The following is a 21,424-nucleotide window of genomic DNA, read 5'->3' as shown; positions in this document are numbered from 1 at the left end:
GACGCCCTTCCCAACAGCTAGTTCGGCCTAGTGAGGCGGCTTGTGGATGCCTGCCCACGGCTGGAAATCATCAAGCGGTCCGTCTGCATCGAAGGTGCACGTCGGGCTTTTGCCCGTGCGAAGGTGCACTGGGCCAAGCTGGACGCCGTGAAGCTGGTGAAGGAGGGGCCGCTGCAGGGCAAGGAGCATCGCCACCCCGAGATGTACTATGAGGGTGTCCTGAAGGGTGCCCGTCTTGTAGCGGACGAGTGTACGAAAGATGTAATATTTGAATGAATTTGCTCGTGTGATCCTGTGTGATGAAAACTTGTTCATATGCTCTATGCAAGGCTTGTTTGAATTTAAAATATTACCTTCTGTTCGACTGTTTATCAAATCTGAGAGATGGCTTGTCGTCGGCTTCTGCCCCCATGCCACGAGTGCTGGGGTGTTTGGGATAAACCTGAGCACTCTTGTTCCCTTTTTTGGGTCCTTCGAGGGAGGTGCTCAGCACAACGAACAAGGCAATCGAACTATAATGCTTTATCACTCTCACTTAGCCATAGAATTCTATAATTTTAAATTTTGGCAAAGCCCCTGGTATTCGAAAGGCCGAATTCGGGGCGCTATACACGCCTTAAGCCAGACAGAGCCGACTCCTCGCTTTAAGCGCCATAAGTCTTTAGGGACTCGAAACCTCTCGAACAGCGACCAGTCTCTCGCCTTATCATGACAATCAGTTTTAGCTTTCTCTACTGAGGTGCTTAGCCCAGCAGAACCGGGGCACAATCGCAGTAGTTCTCCCAGTGCTACCTTAGCCGATATAGCGGAATGTAAGGTACCAAAACATGGGAGCCGAGCAAACCCAAATATTGACCCAAGACATGATTCGGAGCTGATGCATATAGTACTATCAGTTCGGGGTGCCGCACTGTCGAAAGTGTTCGGACTTCTCACGCCGTATTACGGGGTATGCTTAAGCCCCTGGCGTATTGGCCGTACCAAAGTGTACGGGTGCTGGATGTCATGAATGAACACACACATACACACAGATATATATATATATAAGAAGAATGCAATAATAGTCTTGGTGCTATGCATTGTTTATTCAAAAAGGTGAGTTAAAGCTGAATAATACAAGTAGCGCGATAAGCAAAAAGTAGGACTATTTGACATGTCCCTTCCAAGGGCAAGCTAAGGAATGGTATTAAAGCAAGTATTTCACTCGTTATCGTAATCCACCTGGGAGTTCCGCGGTGCGACGTAGCTTTCTGCCTCCTTGGTTGCTGCATCATGTGTCCGGCGATCATACTGCTGGACAGGATTTTCAGAGATTAAAGTCCTGAAAGAGAAAAATAACTGAGCGGGAAGCCCCTAGTGCGGTTGAGCCGCGTCTTGGGGCGTGCCATCGTCGTGCCCCCTCCCCACCTGTGCCCATGGTATTTTTAATGCATAATTATGTACGCGTGGCACGGATTTCACCCTTGGCTGGCACCGGGGTGGGGGCCGCATTGCTACGCGAGCTCGAACGTGCCAGGCGGTCTTGTTGCCGATTACTTCGGGTGCGCTTAAAGGTGTCCGAGTCCTTAATCGCCGAACTAGTGGATTGCCTTAAGATGTTGCTTTGCGCTTCTGCTGCGAGGGCCGCAGTGTGCTCCTCCGTGCGGAGAGAGCGCTCTGTGTTTCCATTAACTGTGATGACCCCCCGAGGTCCTGGCATCTTGAGCTTGAGGTATGCATAATGCAATACCGCATTGAATCTCGCAAATGTGGTTCGCCCGAGCAGTGCATGATAGCCACTGTGGAACGGGACTATAACGAAGATTAACTCTTTGCTTCGAAAGTTATCCGGGGATCCGAAGACCACTTCCAGTGTGACTGAGCCTGTGCAATGGGCCTCTACACCTGGTGTTGGGGATATTACTACTGGGCGTAAACCGGCCTATCTGGGCCGGATTAACTTCATCAGTAGTTAAGCATGTTAAAGCCCATGAAGATAGATGAGGGCTCAAGACCCATAATCAGCTGAGAGCCTGTAGCCGTAAACCGGCGTCAATATGTAACTTGTATTGTAAGTAAGGAATAAGTAGAGACCAAACCGGACACATCTATGAGCCGGTGTTGGGACTCTGTAAACCGACGGGCGTCACCCATGTATATAAGGGGATGACCCGGCGGCGGTTCAGGGGGAACAGACAACAACTCAAGACATAGGCGAAGCTTATTTGCTCCCTAGTCATCGAAACACCCATCAATTCCATCACAACTAGACGTAGGCTTTTACCTTCCTTGAAGGGGCCGAACTAGTATAAACTCTCTTGCGTCCTTGTGTCCGCTTTAACCCCTTCAAGCTAACCCGTAGCGATGGCTCCACGACTAAGTCCTTTCTCTAGGACATCTGCCGTGACAAAACCACGATAGTTGGCGCCCACCGTGGGGCTATCGCATGATGGTTTCTGGTTCTTGGAGGGCCACTTTGAAGGACTCGAGGGCTACGCTGTAGGCCGGATGACTAAGAGTCGTCGCGCCAAACTCTACATCGACGACACAGGCTGGGGCCTCGAGGCCGGCTCAATTGAGTATGGGTACCGGGTCCCCTTTGGTAGCATTCACGTTTTCATTGGCAAGATCGGTGAACCGGGCCCTGAGCCGGACATTTGCAGCGACCTCGTCGAGACGGCTCAGCGTACGCGATCCGCCCGGGTTAAACCGGCCATGAAGCGTGCCTTCGTGGAAATGATCCATGGAGGGAGTTACGAGGATGGATCGGAGCTTCGCGGGGCAACTGCCGTTCGTTCCGGTGATGAATCTTCGACCGGAGAAACCGAATCTCTTTATCAGCTACAAGATGGCCGGATTGAGAGCTGTTCCGATGGCGATAGTATTCCGGACTCCTCTGATCTGCCTAACCAGGTTGGAATATTCATGACCGGAACACAAGCAGCGCTTCACTCTTCGACAGCCGCGACAACGATCCCGGTTCAACAGTGGCAACGGTTGCCGGGGCGGGAGGCCCTGTGCGCCCACCGGCTCAGGTTCTATCAGAGCTATTTGATGTGTTGGCTGTGCTTATGGCAGAAGTTAATCCGCCAGATCAGGACGCTCACAACACAGAGATTGCAAAGGTAAAGGAACAAATCACCCAGGCCAAAATGGATCTAGCGGCTGAGGACACCAGGATGGCCACAGAGCAGGCCGCTTTAGACGCACAGGCCTACAGGCTTATGTTGGATCAGAGCGCGTCGCATGAAGTCATGAGGAGGAAGCACCGGTCCCGCTTACCTCCGGTTTTCAAGGCCAGAGACCTTTTAAACACTCCAGGACCAAGAGCCAGTAATCCACTGGAGGGGAACCAGGCAGAAGCCCCTAGGACCGGTGCACCGGTTTAGCCCCGTCAGATGGACCCGCCTCGTCAAAACACCGTTATACCTCGGGATGCTTTAACACCTCCGGGTCACTACTCCAACCCAATGGATAATCTTGTTGCCGCTGCTGCACGACTGGAGGCCATTCCAGTTGAAGGTGACTCGCCGCAAGCAGTAGAGACGCGACGGGTCAAGGAACTTCCGAGGACGGCTTTGGCCCAACAAGAGGCGTACTCGTACAGCCGCGACCGAATCCACTCGACCCCCCGTCCAAGCTGGAGCTATAGCAGACATATGGATGAACCAGCAGTGTCGAGTAATGAACGAAGTGGAGCACCCCGTGGTAACAACCCGACGGGTGGTGCTGATGACGCTCAGGAAGTGGTGAACCGGGCCCGAGCGCGTAGGGAGGCCGAGTTAGCCGCACAGCATCAGGCTCGGCAGCTCACGCCGGTTCTTCCAACCATTTCAATCGAACCTGGTGTTACTTCTAGTTCTTTGGGGGTGCCTTGCCTCGTCCCCGCTTTACGCAATGTGCGCTTGCCCAAGGATTTCAAAGGCCCACGCAAGGTACCAAATTATACGGCGGATCAACCACCAGAGACATGGGTAGAGAGCTATGAGATGGCCATGGAGATGCTTGATGTGGATGACACGGTGTGTGCGAAATACTTCACCATGATGCTCGAAGGAACGGCCCGTACTTGGTTAAAAAGCTTGTCTGCTAATTCTATCAATTCATGGGCCCAATTACGAGCCTGGTTTATCAACAATTTCAAGGATACCTGTAAACAGCCTATGTCGATAGTGGACTTAGCTGCATGCGTCCAGGAGGAAGGAGAGTCAACGACTCATTGGGTGCGCTGGGTTTCACAAGTGTTGCACTCCTTAGACCGCATCAACGCTGACACCGCAGTATTAACCCTAGAAGGCAACTATCGGTTTGGGCCCCTGAAGTTGAAATTGGGACGGATGAAGCGTCATTGCATCGACATGGGGACCCTCATGGCCGCTTCGGTAAAATATGCTGATTCTGATAGTACCAAGGATCCCGAATCTGATGATGACAAGACAGGGAAGGGGAAGAAGAACAGCAGCTCCAAAGGTCAGCAGCATCACTGGGCAGGCAATGGCGGAGGAGGCAAGCGTAAAGCGGATGGCAACATGGATTTTGTGGCTAATACCAACGTACAGGACAATGGCCAACGGCGCAAGGGTAGGCCGAAAAATCGTAGTGGAGCACCCAACCCCAACCCAAACCGCATGAACTATCTGCTAAGCCAGCCCTGTCCAAGACATGGGACGAAGGAGGAGCCAGCAAACCACCTTTGGAAGGATTGCTTTATTATGCAGGAGTTCAAGAATTCTAATAATTTCCGGTATGATCACGGATCTGGCAGTGGCTGAGGGTCCGGGCCAGGTTACGGTGGAGGAAGTTTCGGTTCAGGATTTAATGGTAATCCGGGCGGACATAATGGTCAAAATAGTCAGAACAACCAGGGTGGTTACAACCAACAACAGCAACAGTCAGGTTACCAAAGCAACCCAAAGCAGTTGAGTAATGGGCAGTACCATGTCTTTACCACTAGCTTGGACAAGCGAGACCGGAAGGTTCAGAGGCGGGCAGTCAACTCTGTTGAACCGGCCACACCCCATTATCTACATTGGTCTGAACAGCCAATCATATGGAGCAGAGAGGATCATCCACTCCAGGTCGATAATCCGGGTCAGTTGGCTCTGGTGGTGGTGCCTCAGGTGGGAGGTTATAAGTTCACCAAGGTGCTCATGGATGGAGGGAGCAGCATTAACATCCTATACTATGAGACCTTCCATCGTATGGGACTTACAGATAAGAATCTCAAACCGTCCAATACAGTATTCCACGGTGTAGTGCCTGGCAGATCAGCATATCCCGTTGGTAAGATAGCTCTTGAAGTGGCCTTTGGGGATGATCATGATTCCAAGTCAGAGACATTAACGTTTGAAGTGGTGAAAATCCAAAGTCGATATCATGCCCTGTTTGGGCATCCGGCATACGCCAAGTTTATGGCTTGGCCCTGTTATGTGTATTTGCGGCTCAAGATGTCGGGTCACAAGGGGACAATAACGGTTCACGGAAGCCGCAAAATCGTTTTGGAATGCGAGGAAGGAGATGCGGCTTATGCAGAGACGGTTTGTGCCACCGAGGAGTTGAAGTACTATAAAGACAATGTTGACCCAGCGGACATGACTCCGTTGAAGAAGCCAACTACGGAGCATGATCCGGCCCTGAAGTTCAAATCAACACCAGAAACTAAGCTTGTTGACTTCATACCTGGCGATTCGTCCAAGCAGTTCAGCATTAGTGCCAACTTGGATCCAAAATAGGAAAGCGCACTCATCGAGTTCATCCGTGAGAATCGGGACATTTTTGCATGGAAGCCCTCTGACATGCCAGGTGTACTGAGGCAACTCGCTGAGCACACACTTAATGTGGATCCTAAATACAAATCGGTGAAACAGTTCCTCCGCCGGTTTAACGAAGAAAGACGCAAGGCGATTGGAGAAGAGGTAGCCAGGCTCTTAGCAGCTGGTTTTATTGTTGAAGTTTTCCACCCTGAGTGGCTTGCCAATCCGGTGCTAGTCCTTAAGAAAAACGGCACCTGGCGTATGTGTGCGGATTACACAGATCTTAATAAAGCTTGTCCAGCGGATCCTTTGCCCTCCCCCGTATTGATCAAATCATTGATGCTACGGCGGGTTGTGAGCGTTTAAGTTTTTTGGATGCATATTCTGGCTATCATCAGATCAAAATGGCAGTTAAGGACCATGAGAAGACGGCATTCATAACTCCCTTTGGAGCCTTCTGCTATGTGTCTATGCCCTTTGGGCTCAAAAGTGCCCAGGCAACTTATCAACGGTGTGTACAAAATTGTCTTCACAAGCAGATTGGCCGTAATGTACATGCTTACATGGATGATATCCTGGTTAAATCCAGGGAGAAGGAGACTCTGGTTGATGATTTGAAGGAAACCTTTGATAACCTAAGGACGTACAAGATGATGCTTAATCCGGACAAGTGTGTCTTTGGTGTACCGGCGGGCAAGTTGTTGGGTTTTCTGGTGTCCAGCAGGGGAATTGAGGCTAATCCGGAGAAGATCACAGCCATCACCTCCCTGGCTAAACCGAAGTGTATCAATGATGTTCAATGCCTGGCAGGCCGGATTGCCACGTTAAGCCGGTTTATCAGCCGCCTTGGTGAGAAGGCGATCCCTTTGTATCAGATGTTGAAGAAGACGGATCAATTTGTCTGGAGTTCTGCTGCTGATGAAGCATTTGAGGACTTAAAGCGGCAATTGGCCAAACCGCCTGTGCTCGCCGCTCCCATTGACAAGGAGCCGTTACTGCTATATGTTGCTGCTAATGCTCGTGCGGTCAGCGTGGCTATTGTGGTGGAACGAAAGGAGGCAGGTAAGGAGCATCCGGTTCAACGTCTGGTCTATTATATCAGCGAGGTACTCATTGAGTCCAAGCAAAGGTATCCGCATTGGCAGAAGCTAGTGTACGGAGTTTTTATGGCAAGCCGGAAGCTTAAGCAATACTTCCAAGGGCACCCAATTACGGTGGTCAGTTCTGCTCCTTTGGGAGATATCATCCAGAACCGGGAAGCAACTGGCCGGATTGCAAAGTGGGCTATAGAGCTGGGGCCGTACGTTTGAAATATGTGCCTCGGATAGGGATTAAGTCTCAAGCACTTGTTGATTTCATCAATGATTGGACGGAAATGCAAGCACCTGAAGAAAAGCCGGATCATACGTATTGGACCATCCATTTTGATGGATCCAGGCAGTTGGAAGGCTCGGGGGCTGGAGTCGTATTAACTTCCCCATGAGGTGATAAGTTTTGTTATGTTCTCCGTTTAATGTTCCCTTGTACTAACAATGCAGCTGAGTATGAAGCCTTGCTCCATGGTCTTCGGATGGCTAAGGAGATGAATCTAAGTCGAGTTAAGTGCTTCGGTGATTCGGACCTTGTGGCTCAGCAAGTGTCTGGCACTTGGGACTCCAAGGACCCACTCATGGCAGCATATCGTCGTGAGGTGGATATTGTTGCAGATTATTTTAGAGGCTATCAGGTGGACCACGTGGACCGGCGGAAAAATGAAGTGGCAGACGCTTTAAGCCGGCTGGGCTCTCAGCGCAAACCGGTACCACCCAATGTTTTTCTGGATGTGCTGCACAACCCGTCGGTGAAGATCCCTGGTGAAGAGGATTTGGCCATTCCTGATCCGGAGACTCAATTTGTGGCAGTTCTTCATGTTATTCAGTATTGGACGCTTCCTTATCTGGCGTACAAGAACCGGGGCGAGTTTCCAGAAGATGAGATTCTGGCCCGGCAGATAATCCGGCGATCCAAGTCCATGGCTGTCATCAACGGTGAGTTGCATCATTGCAGTGTATCAGGAGCTTTTCAACGTTGCGTGTCTCCTGAAGAAGGCCGTGAAATTTTGCGGGAGATCCACGAAGGAGATTATGGTCACCACGCCGGTTCAAAGTCTCTGGTGGCTAAAGCATTTCGCCATGGTTTCTATTGGTTAACTGCTCATGCTGATGCGAAGGATCTGGTCAGACGATGTGATGGTTGCCAAAGGTTTTCAAGGCGTGCTCATGTACCGGCTCAAGAATTGAGGATGATTCCAATTACTTGGCCGTTTGCGACTTGGGGGCTGGATATGGTCGGGCCTTTCAAAAGGTCCAAAGATAAGAAGACCCACCTCCTGGTGGCGGTGGACAAGTTTACAAAGTGGGTGGAGGCAGAACCTGTTAGCAAGTGTGATGCGGCCATGACGGTTCAGTTCATCAAAAAGGTGATTTTCCGGTTTGGCTTTCCGCACAGTATTATCACAGATAATGGTACCAATTTATCCAAAGGTGCTATGAAGGAGTTCTGCGAACGGGAGCACATCCGGCTCAATGTTTCATCAGTGGCACATCCACAGTCCAATGGTCAAGCAGAAAGAGCTAATCAAGAGATCTTGAGAGGCATCAAGCCCCGGCTCATGGTTCCTTTGCAGAGAACGCCGGGTTGTTGGGTAGAAGAATTACCATCTGTGTTATGGAGCATCAATACAACACCCAACAAATCAACATGATACACACCATTCTTCATGGTTTATGGAGCGGAAGCGGTTTTCCCCAGTGATATCCGTCATGATTCACCTCGTGTCACGGCTTATATTGAAGCGGACAACGAGACAGCACGACAAGATGCTTTGGACCAGTTGGATGAAAAGCGTGACATCGCAGCCACCCGATCGGTGATTTACCAGCAGGATCTTCATCGTTATCACAGTCGCCGAGTCAGAACCAGAGCCTTCCAGGAAGGAGATTTGGTGCTTTGGCTCATCCAAGATCAGATTGATATGCATAAGCTATCCCCACCTTGGGAGGGGCCTTTCATGGTCAGCAAGAATCTGCATAACGGGTCGTACTATCTGATCGATATTCGAGAGCATAAGGACTCACGTACATCAGAGGAAGAGACTAACATGCCGTGGAATATAGCTCATCTTCGGCCTTACTATACCTGAGCCATTGGCTATGCTTATGTACATACAATGTATATATTATGATTAAGTATAATAAACCGGAACCTCAGCTAAAGCGGGGTATCTGTTCTTTTACATCATGTGAGGTTACACGGAGTTGCTCTAAAGCGGCCTCTGGTTTACCCTTTGAGTTCGCTTTGCTAAAAGCATCGTGTTATATCACTTGGAGGATTGGTCATGTCCGAACCAATACCATGCCTCTTGATAGGCGAAAGCCACCATATCACTTGGGGACTTGGTCATGTCTGAACCAGTCATGCCTCTTGATCGGCCTAAGGCCACAGAATCACTTGGGGGCTTGGTCGAACCCAAACCATGACCACGCCATTTGGTCGGCATAAATGCCACAATAATCACTTGGGGACCTGGCTAACTAGAACCATAGTTACACCTAACGGGAGCTTGGTCGTGTTTGGCCATGGTTACGCCATTTGATCAGCTTAAATAAATCTTTTTTGGCAAACATTTTTGTCATTGCTTTTACTTTTCTTTGAAGGTTTTTTTTGCTTTTTATTGTGTTCTTTAAACCGACAAAGTTTTTTAACCAATCAATTGACGGAACACAGTTCACGTCAATCCGGAGACTATTTGTCCGGTTTGATCCTTGTAGTTAACATCCTCTTATGGAGTAACACGGTGTTCATTATAACCCGGCACGGTTTACATGGTAACCAGTGTCATATACATATACAGGAGTTGTTATTTCCTCCAAACAGTGTGGGTTTGCAAAAGCTCCGCTTCAAGGTTGGCCAAGCCAACTTCACACTCAATGGTGGCAGGTATTATGTATCTCATTTTTTTTGATCATATACTTAAAATTTTGTTTTGGATGTTTTGATTTTATATATACAAACATCATATTCCGCCTGACGGTACAACTGCGGTGGCACTTAATGAATTTCTTATTTCAGAAAGTATTTTGGAAAGTTCATTACCACAGGAAGAACAAGTTATGCGCGAAGGCATATCAACATCAAAGGTATCAGCTAGCCTATTACAAGGCAACATGGTGCCCATAATAACATAATTGTTTTTCACAAAGGAGAGACAGTTTTAAAACCGGCTTCCGGTTTAAGCTTGGCCACCAGCCTGGCCTGATGGTTGTGGGTCATCCTGCGCCGCTTCAGCTTCCGTTTCTCTACCCAGTGGCTGAAAATCCACAGTTGTCCAGTCGATTCCCATCAATGCTTGAAAAACAACTTCGTCATGGATTAGCGAAGACGGGTCAATATCGGGAGCGTAAGTATGCTTACGGATTGGAGGGATCAGGTTTTCCGATTCATGGATTGGTGCAGCTATTCGCTTGTTCTGGCTGTCATATTGGGCTTGATAATGAGACAAATCTGCTTCCTCAGCCAGTTGATAAGCTAGCAGACGTACCTCCCGGTTTATGGCTCGCAGATCCGCTTCACCAAATTCTGACCCGTCTTCCTTCAAACTGGGATAACCCTGAGCCGCTTCAATAGGATCAAAATCTGGCACCCAGGCTTTTGCCCGGATTAAAGCATTGATTGCACCGGTTCGAGCAGCAGATTTCTTCAGCTCTTCAACCCGGGCAGGAAGCACTGACAATTTCACCAAAGTATCTTGAATCAGAGTGGGCGCCGGTTTGTTATGAGACGCGGTACAGATGATCCGCTGGGCACCAGTATACAATTGTTCAACCAAGGTATAGGCGGCTTTAAATTTCTTCCGCACATCTGACCCCAAGTGACCAATGCGTGTCCCTGAAATACCATAAAAGGTTAATAAACCGGCGACTCGGTAAGAAGGCAGAACCAATTCAGAAGGCAAGCTGGCTTACCAAAGATAGCTGTGGTCATGGCATGAACGTGCCGCTTTATGCTGGCCAGTTCATCCGTCACTGGTTTCAGTGCAGCCTCAGCATCCTCTGCTCGTTTGATCAAAGCGGATTTTTCAGTGGCCCAATCCGCCCGTTTCTTCTTGAAGTTCTCCTTAAGTTGTTCCATGGCGCTTAAGGCACTGGCCAATTCCTCTTTTGCCTTGGAGGTTTCAGCCTGTTGGGTTTTCAGGTTTTCTCACAGATCGATGACTTGGCTTTCTTTCGCCTTCAGCTCCGCCTGCAGGCATACAGATATATGTTTCAACAAATCGGTAGAAGGATTCAAGTACCAACCACATAACAAGTTATGCGCTTGGCACTTGGGGGCTAATGCATATTCGATCTTCATCTTTCAATTGTTTACAAAGTCCCAAGCTCAATACAAGTATTCAACTTGGCACTTGGGGGCTAATGGCTATTTGATCATATGTATTCTGATGCGGCAGTTTCAATTACTTAAAGTACCGGTTTAACTACGCTATGTTGAACCGGCCCTTGGGGGCTACATCAGCAAATTTCAATGCATCAAGATTTATATTATTAAGTCCCGGTTTGAAAGAATAGTTCAAACCGGCCCTTGGGGGCTAGGAGAGTCAGCAAGAATAAAAGCATACAAGCAAGAAGGACCATATGGAAGTTACCTCATATTTATCTTTCATCATATTAACCAGACCGGCTTCGTAGTCACGGCTGGTATACAGCCGGTTCAGATAGCCGGAATGGATATCTTAGGCGTTCAGAGCAGAGTAAGCCGTCAGATCAGCGTTCCACGTGCCTTTGCCAAAAGCAGCAAATTCTTCCTTGGCAGAATGTTTGGATAAAGCGACAGGATTGCTTGGTTCAGTATGACCAGTGCCAGTAATGACAACCTCATCATCCTTGGTACCGCCGGTTTGCACTGGAGCTGTTAGCTTCTCAGTAGATTTTGCTGGACCGGTGGAGCTTTCAATCCGGATGGAACCTGTGGGCTGTTGGATAGGGCCTGAGGTATCAACAGGTCTCTCTTTAGCAATAAGATCATCATTTGGCCGCGGTGGATTGTTGGGAATATCCTCAGAGATAGCCGCTTCAGGAATGACATCTTCTTCGGCCGCTTTGTCCAGGCGGGCCTTCTTGCTTGGCCTAGGTTTGGCCCTGAGAAGAGTAACCAAATTAAATACAACATGTGTTCTAAGGCAATGTACTGCAAACATCACAATAAATATGGCTTACCCAAGCACCGTTTTGAGCGGCGGGAGCTGAGTGGCCGTTGATACGCCAGAAGATGAGTGGGAGATAACCTGGTAATCGGAGTCAGACGGATTAAGAGGTTGACAAAAGCAGCCCGCTTTAGGACAACACTGATAGGCGAGTTAGAGGCCTCGGAATGACGTTTCCGAACCGGACTGTTCGGTAAACTGGCGGAGGTAACTACCTGGCCGCTGTGCCGGGTGGTGCGGCGAGCCTCGTGTTATTGAGTCTTCATAAGAAGTTTAGGATCCAAATAAGCAAGAGGATGAGAAAATTTAACTTTCTGGTTTGCCTGACGGATTTTTTGTGAAGGCAAAGTTTCTGAATCGGAAGAGAGAATAATTACCTCTGCAACATCCGCGTGGCTGGCTTCAGCATCATCCTGACAAATATCATCATCAATAAGACGCATGAAAAATAAACCAAGTGAGTCAAGCTCTACCTCAAAGTCCAGGTTATCCACCTCATCATCAGGGGCCGGATTAGAAGGTGCAGTGGTTCTTTTCCTATGGACAGTCTTCTTCACAGCTTTAGTTTTTTGCCGGATTGCTCTTTCCGGTTTGTCTGCCTTCTCTGGTTTCTCCTGCGGCAGCTTTTTGCTCCAAAACGGATCATCGCCCTGATTATACAAACACTGATATTACAAACAATGACCAGACATGTCAATAACAGATTCAGCAAAGAGAAAAATCAAAGTCTTACAGCTGGCGGTTTGTTGGTGACACAGAAGGGAAGCAGGCCGGTTCTAGCGCAGATGTGCTCCAGTTCATTCAGTATCTTACGCACAGCCTCTGTGATTTCTTCACTGGAGAGCTGGAGTCTTGAATGTCGTAGTGGGTCATCCACACTATCAGTATATTCGCACATCAAACCGAAGCGCTGACTAAGGGGCAGTATGCTCCATGATATCCAACAGCGAGCAAGGTCAACCCCTGTTAAACCGTTGGCCATAAAGGCTCTGAGCTTTGACAGCTGAGGAGCATATTTGCTTCTCTCCTGGGTAGTCAATCGTTGAGGAAAAGGATGGGTATTGCTGAGCCGCTCCAGACGAAAACCAGGCAAGGGATTCTCGCCAGCAGGGGAGGTGTCTTTGCAGTAGAACCATGTCTGATTCCACTCCTTGGGGTGACTGTGCAGCTTGGCGTGAGGGTATGTGACCTCTTTCCTTTTTTGAATCGCCATGCCACCCAACTCCGTATTAGAGCCATCAGTAAACTCAGTACGGCGGTTTAGATGGAAAAGATCTCTGAATAATTCCACTGTGGGCTCCTCTTGAAAGAACACCTCACAGAGCACTTGGAAGTGGCACATATTTGTAACAGAGTTGGGGCCAGTGTCTTGCGGATGGAGTTGGAAATCAGCTAGAACATCCCGGTAGAATTTAGAACCGGGCGGTTTAAAACCCCGGGCTAAGTGGTCTACGAAAATAACAACCTCTCCTTCTCGAGGTGTGGGGGGCATTCTTTGCCAGGAGCCCTCCAATGGATGGTATCTTTGCTGCCCAAGGCGCCAATCAGGACTAAATCGTCCAGTTGATCCTCTGTGATGCGAGAAGGGACCCAATTGCACTCATACACTTGCTTGGCCATGATGGAATCTACAAGGTAGAAGATCCCGGTTCAAAAAGGCATTTGATCAAGATACGTTGGTATGGACACTTGTTAAACCGGAGACAACACTATCTGAACCGGAGTTTCATGAAGCAACCAACATCTGGCGGTTCAACAAGGGGACTAATGGTATATACCGGTTTGTAAAAAATTTCTACAAAGTTAAACCGCCTGATCTGAGCATTGAACAGTCAAGACTGCGTATGAGTAAGTACACAAAAACAGATTTCACAAGATTATACTATAGCTTTGGATCTGGAACATGTTTATGAAGGAGATAAATATTCAAGGCCCTAAAGGAGCAGTGCCGAATCAATAAGCGAAGGTACGGATAAGATCTATGGTCTTAATATGCGAAAGTGAAAACGGAGGATAAAAACTACTGCTACACAGAGCGAAGATTCACAGACTCGTCTAAGGATCTATCATATGAACAAGAAGCAAGCCATGAACAGTCGAGAACATGGAAACCCTAGAACAGATCTATGATGAAAGGGATAGAAGACTTACCGGAGCTGAGGAAGAAGCGGAAGGTCGCCGCGGTGCTCTGGTGCGCTCAGGGTGATGCAGTGGCCAAAGTTGGTGCAGAGGTCGACGACGGCGGCGAAGCTCCGAAGACTGGGTGAAGCGAGGAAGAAGAAGCAGAAGGGCAAGCAGGGGAAAAAGAAATGACCCTTCGGTCCTATTTATAAAGCAAGGGACATGGGTCAGGCGCGAAAATCAAGGAGCTGCAAGTTTGGAAACAGAGCAGTCGCCTCGATTATCGTAGATCTATTAAACAAGAAGGTATCACGGATAGTTTCTTTATGATAGATGACGTCACGCCGATTTACAGCAATCAGAGAAGATGACATCACGGCAGTTCACCAAACTACAAGAAGACGTTGAAGATGAAGTTTTGCTAAGGATTGACATGAACCTGTTCAAATCAATCTGGGGCCTAATGTTGGGGATATTACTACTGGGCGTAAACTAGCCTATCTGGGCCGGATTAACTTCATCAGTAGTTAAGCATGTTAAAGCCCATGAAGATAGATGAGAGCACGACACCCTATGGTTTGAAGATCGTGTCTACATGCCCAATGACCCGGAGATCAGGAAGTTGATTTTGCAAGAGGCACACGACTCACCGTATTCAATTCACCCAGGAAATACCAAGATGTATTTGGATTTGAAGGATATTTTCTGGTGGACAGGAATGAAGAAGGATATTGCGGAGTATGTAGCAGTTTGTGATGTATGCCAGAGAGTAAAGGCAGAGCATCAGAAGCCAGCAGGATTGTTACAACCATTGCCGATACCCGAATGGAAGTGGGATAAGTTAGGCATGGATTTTATCACGGGATTGCCCAGGACTCCTTCAGGCTATGACTCGATTTGGGTTGTAGTTGATCGATTGACGAAATTAGCTCATTTCATCCCAGTAAAGACCACTTACACCAGTGCTAAGTTGGCAAAGATATACATGACCAGGATCATATGTCTGCATGGAGTTCCGAGGAGTATCGTATCAGATAGAGGAACCCAGTTTACCTCAAAGTTCTGGAAGCAGTTGCATGAAACTTTGGGTACCAGGCTAGAATTAAGTACAGCTTTTCATCCATAGACAGATGGACAGACCGAGAAAGTCAATCAGATTTTGGAGGATATGCTGAGAGCTTGTGCGCTAGATTACGGATCTAGTTGGGACGATAATTTGCCATATGCAGAGTTCTCTTACAACAACAGTTATCAAACCAGTTTAAAGATGGCCCCTTTCGAAGCTTTGTACGGAAGGAGGTGCAGGACACCGCTGTCATGGGACGAAGTTGGAGACCACCAGTTGTTTGGACCTGACTTGATTAAAGAGTCTGAACAGAAGGTGAAGTTGACTCGCTATAGGCTCAAGGTAGCCCAGTCCAGACAGAAGAGTTATGAGGATTCTAAACGCAACAAGACAGTTTACGAAGTTGGAGATAGAGCTTATCTTCGAGTATCTCCACTTCGGGGAACAAAGCGTTTTGTAGTTAAAGGGAAGTTAGCACCACGATTTGTAGGACCATATCGAGTTTTGGATCGTATGGGAGAAGTGGCCTACAAGTTGGAATTGCCCGAAGGATTGTGAGGAGTACATGATGTGTTCCACGTTTCTCAGTTAAAGAAATGTCACGCGGAGATGGCTGACATACCGTTGAGAGATACAGTGCCTTTGGAAACTATTCAGTTGGATAACGATTTGACATACAAGGAGAAACCAATTAAGATCCTCGAGTTTGCCAGTCGAGTCACTCGCAACAAGGTTATCAAGTTTTGCAAGGTTCAGTGGAGCCACCACACGGAGGATGAAGCTACCTGGGAACGAGAGGAAGATTTGCTCAAAGACCACCCTCACCTATTTTCTAGCCAACCCGAATCTCGAGGGCGAGATTCATCTTAAGGGGGTAGGTTTGTAACATCCCAAATTTTCAATTTGGAATGTTATACATTAGATCATCATGCATATCATATTTTATTTTGCATTTTGGTTGATCCTAGAAATTCTACGCAACTCAATGACTCACGGAGAGAGTTGGGGATTTCGTTATTTTCATATTTGAGTTTTGTCAAATTTTGAGAATAGGATCATTTGGTTTTATTTATTTTATCATCGATTATTTCTAATACAAAAATATAAGAGAGGAAATAAAATGACTTTCCCAAAATAAAGAAATATTGAGGATTTAATAATAAAATCAAATAAGATTTTATTTCGGAGTTTTTTCGTGTTTTATTTGAATTTAGGAAAAAAGTGCGTTTTTCAAAATTGCATTTAGGGCCCAAATAAATGTTCACCTTGTGCGGCTTGATTTTAGAAGCCCGTGAAAATTTATTTCGGAATTTTTGGAGTCCGTTTAGTATTTCTTTTTACTTTTCTTCCGAGCGGAATAATTAAAAAAAATGAACCGACTTCAGGCCGTACCCGAGCGGGGCACTGCCCAGGGGCAGCCTTTAAATAGCGCCGCCCCGAGCCGCCCCAGCCCATCAGCCCCGCCTCGATCCGCGCGCGCCGCCGGAGCCGCCGCCGCCGATGACGATCCCGCCGCCCGAGGTTCGTCGCGCCTCATTTTTCGTGCCGAAAAAAAGAAAGAGAGAAAAAAAATTCGGCGTTCGTCGTTTTTCTTTTTCTCGGATTAAATCCATGATTTTTTTGATCGCGATTCCTGATCCAATTTTCGTTTTAGTTTAACTTTTCGCTCGTTTATCGGAATCAGGCGATTCAAGCGCCTAGAGTTTCGTCTCGAAACCCTCTATCCGTTTAACCAACTTAAACAAGTTTTTGTTACTGTAAAATTTTCCCTAGATCCAAATTACTAGAACGAATTTGTTTTCTTTCGCCGTTTGTCTTTCCTTGCTTCGTTCGATTTGATTCTTTTTGCCAACCGGAGTTCTTAAGTTGAACCTTCTGGTTAGATCTCTTATTTGAGTATTACCTATGCATTAGATGAGTACTTATTGTATGCTTGTTTGTTTGTCTATGATAGAATACCCGGAGTGCGCCGCCTGTTACTTCGAATCGTTAGGTTTCGCGGATCACCAGCAAGGCAAGTAACACTTTGATCATACCTTTTCTACTACCCAGTTTTATTGCATTAGATCAATCCTCACACATTGCATGATTAGGATCTAATTAAATTGTGGGATGGGAAGTAGATGAGGTAGTACCTATTACCTGTTTATTATCAAACCTTTGGGAGTTACTTCTACGTTTGCTTATTATGCCATGCTATGCTAGTAGACGTGGATTGGGTGAGTGAAATCCATGACAGATGTGAAATTGTTAATTAATGGTTTATCTAAGGTGGCAACTTAAACACACATCTGGGTGGATTGAGGCACCTGGGTATTCCAGGACTTGCCTGTTTTCTTTTGGACCGCCACCCAGGCTCAAAGGGATCATGAGACTATTCATACTAGAAACTTCCGTGTGCAGCCACAAGCTATTATGGGCTCTAGCATAGTTGACTAAGTCATGCGAACTCTTACAGTGGTAGACTAGCAGATGTAGGGGATGTAGGTGGTACGATCTACCCATCATAAGGTGCTAGCGTTTCTGAAAGACTATGTCTCGGTCATCCGTCTTCTCAAACACCATGTAGTGCGAGAAACCAAACAGAGTCGATCGAGTCTTGTGGGGAAAAGTGCGCAAACCTCTGCAGAGTGTAATAAACTAATCATGGTTAGTCGTGTCCCCGGTTATGGACATCTTGAGTATCTAGTACCTGGATTTTCATGTGAATCTCAACATGTTACTCTAAATAAATTTTGTTAGGTTTTGTTAATGATGATGCTTAATTGGGATTGAGAATGCTGTCAACCATTCTCAATGTTTAACAACCACCATGATAGTAATTAAATTTTATTTCTTTGAAGTAGGGAAAAATTGGCTTTACGCAAAACTGTAACCATAGAGCTTTCAACCAGCCAAATATGCATATAGTATAGCCGTTTCATTCCATTATTCTCTATGTGTTACCTTGCCAACATATTCCATGTGCTGACCCGTTTTCGGGCTGCAACGTTAATGTTGCAGACTTTTCAGACGACGATTAAGGAGTTTTTAGGTCGTGGTTCTATACTCAGTGATGCCGTTGGAGTTGATGGACTCACTTATCTTCCAAGCCTTCCGCTGTTATCGTTATTAGATGGCCTTAAGCCATATTTATTGTAATAAGTTCTCTATTGAGACACTTGATGTAATAAGTGTGTGATTGCTACTCTGCTATAAATCCTCCAAGTACTGTGTGGTGTCAGCATTACTGATCCAGGGATGACACCGGAGCACAGAGATCAGACTGTTTGAGGTCTGGTCGCTACATAGTGGCGCACCCTTGTGATCCGTAAATCGATCTTGCATGTTTTGCTTTGTCCTCCAATACATCTCGCAGGTCTGGCGTATTTCCCCATGCCTTGGCATTTTTATTTGAGTGGCGTTGGAGTGCGGGCTGGGCTTTTGGCTGAAATGCCTCTCTGTCGCGGCCACGAGGTGGCCGATCAGCCGCATCATATGCTTCCTCCTCCAGTCGGGGTAGCAACTTACGCTTTGGGTAACTCTTGGAGGGGCGTTTGAGTTTATATTCCTCGGCTGCAAGGACTTCAGTCCATCAGTCGGCTAGCAAATCTTGATCAGCTTGGAGCTGTTGTTGCTTTTTCTTAAGGCTATTTGTCGTGGCTATAAGCCGGCGCTTGAAGCGTTCTTGTTCGACGGGATCCCCAGGCATGACGAATTCATCATCGTCGAGGCTTGCCTCGTCTTCGGAGGGAGGCATGTAATCATCATTCTCCGCCTCTCCATCTGTTGCTCTCTCGGGAGGGCTGGTTTCTCCATCCTCCTACTCTAAATCTTGCTGGAGGGGATTATTGTTATCTTCGGCACTATCCGGAGTGCTGTTATCTCCTGTGCCGGTATCACCACTTTTGCCTTGGCGGGACTTAGAGCGGCGCCGCTGACGTTGGCGCTTGGGTTGCTTCTTGGAGGGGTCATCCTCCGCTGTCTCATCGCCATTGCCTTCTTTGGGTGTGTCCACCATGTATATATCATATGATGAGGTGGCTGTCCAGTGCCCTGTGGGCAGTGGTTCTTCTTCGCCTCCCGCATCGTCGTCCACACCGTTGATGTCTTCGGAGTCAAAGTCGAGCATGATCGTTGATAGTGGCTAATAAGTGGGTGGTGGGTGGGCGGTGAATTTCTTTGTCATCTGCATCCCAATCCTGCCAGACATAGTTCGGCCAGGACTCTCCTGACAGGGAGAGAGACCTTAATGAGTTCAGTATGTCGCCGAAGGGCGAGTGCTGAAAAATATCGGCGGAGGTAAACTCCATGACCGGCGCCCAATCGGATTCGATAAGCATAGGCGCAGGCGGGTCGGAGTCCGTGGTCGAGGAGGAATCCAGTAGTTCGGCGTCACGTCTCTCGTGAAGAGTAAGGTCGATACTCGGCTCAATCACCGATGAGAATGCGGCCTCCGTGGCGGGGTCTATCCACCCGCCCATGGAAGGCGCAGCTGGCTCCGAATTAAAGGTCGGAGCGGTTGCCGGTGCGATCTCCTGGACACTGTCCGATGGCAGAGCTAGATCATGCTCATCATGGCCGTGTGGCGCACTAGGCAGGGGCTCGAATCCGTCGAAGATCAAGTCTCCATGGATATCGGCCGTGTAGTTTAAGCTTCCAAACTTGACCTGATGGCCAGGGGCGTAACTCTCGATCTGCTCCAGATGGCCAAGCGAGTTGGCCCGCAGTGCGAAGCCGCCGAATACAAAGATCTGTCCGGGGAGAAAAGTCTCACCCTGGACTGCATTGTTGTTGATGATCGAAGGAGCCATCAAGCCTAACGGCGACGACACAGAGGAACTCTCAATGAAAGCACCAATGTCGGTGTCCAAACCGGCGGATCTCGGGTAGGGGGTCCCGAACTGTGCGTCTAAGGCGGATGGTAACGGGAGGCAGGGGACACGATGTTTTACCCAGGTTCGGGCCCTCTTGATGGAGGTAAAACCCTACGTCCTGCTTGATTTATTCTTGATGATATGAGTATTACAAGAGTTGATCTACCACGATATCGGAGAGGCTAAACCCTAAAAGCTAGCCTATGGTATGATTGTATGTTGTCCTATAGACTAAAACCCTCTAGTTTATATAGACACCGGAGGGGGCTAGGGTTACACAAGGTCGGTTACAAAGGAGGAGATATACATATCCGTATTGCCTAGCTTGCCTTCCACGCCAAGTAGAGTCCCATCCGGACACGAGACGAAGTCTTCAATCTTGTATCTTCATAGTCCAACAGTCCGGCCAAAGGATACAGTCCGGCTGTTCGGAGACCCCCTAATCCCGGACTCCCTCAGTAGCCCTTGAACCAGGCTTCAACGACGATGAGTCCGACGCGCAGTGTTGTCTTCGGCATTGCAAGGCGGGTTCCTCCTCCGAATACACCAGGGAAGAATTTCAATACAAGGATAGTGTCTGACCCTGCAAAATAAGTTCCACATACCACCGTAGAGAGAATAATATTTCCACAAATCTATTCTGCTGACACATTGTGGCAAAATGACATTATGCCATGGCCCGATGATTATTCGAACCCTTTCCTTTAACTAGACCCGCACATAACGCGAGGTAGTTCATTGACACGTCTTATCAAAGTAGAGATCGTGTCCTCCTTATTACGGGATTCTCATCAATACGGGCGTGGGTAACCCAACCGCACCATCGATTAAGATGCTTGGGGGATAAGCGAGTTTTACCAGGCTAGTGGGGGCGCATAGTTTCGGCCGCCCTTATAAAGGGATAAGGTTTAACCTTTTTCTACCCACACCTTCTTCCTCCTTGCTCATCCATTCTTGCGCACTCGAGCTCCAACGCCCAAGTCCACATCCTTCTCCTCAACCTTCTCCAAACATGTCCGGAGCGGGAGGCAAGTGTATGGCGTCCTCCGTCACGGAGGGACACATCAAAAAGCTGCGCGGGGCCGGATACCTGGCCGCGAATATCGCGCATCGGCTGCCCGCTGCGGGGCAGATCGTCCCTATTGGGGAACGTTGCAGAAAACAAAAATTTTCCTACGGTTTCACCAAGAGCCATCTATGAGTTCATCTAGCAACGAGTGATCGGATTGCATCTACATACCTTTGTAGATCACGCGCGGAAGCGTTCAAAGAACGGGGATGAGGAAGTCATACTCGACGTGATCCAAATCACCGGAGATCCTAGCGCCGAACGGACACATTATGATGATGCATTACCGAGTGGGCCCAGAGATACCTCTCCGTCATACAGAGTGACAAATCCCAGTCT

This window comes from Triticum aestivum, chromosome 3A, assembly GCF_018294505.1.
Source record: "Triticum aestivum cultivar Chinese Spring chromosome 3A, IWGSC CS RefSeq v2.1, whole genome shotgun sequence".
NCBI classification, from domain to species: Eukaryota; Viridiplantae; Streptophyta; class Magnoliopsida; order Poales; family Poaceae; genus Triticum; species Triticum aestivum.
The sequence above is the reverse complement of the archived record's forward strand: the minus strand, read 5'-3'. Positions refer to the sequence as shown.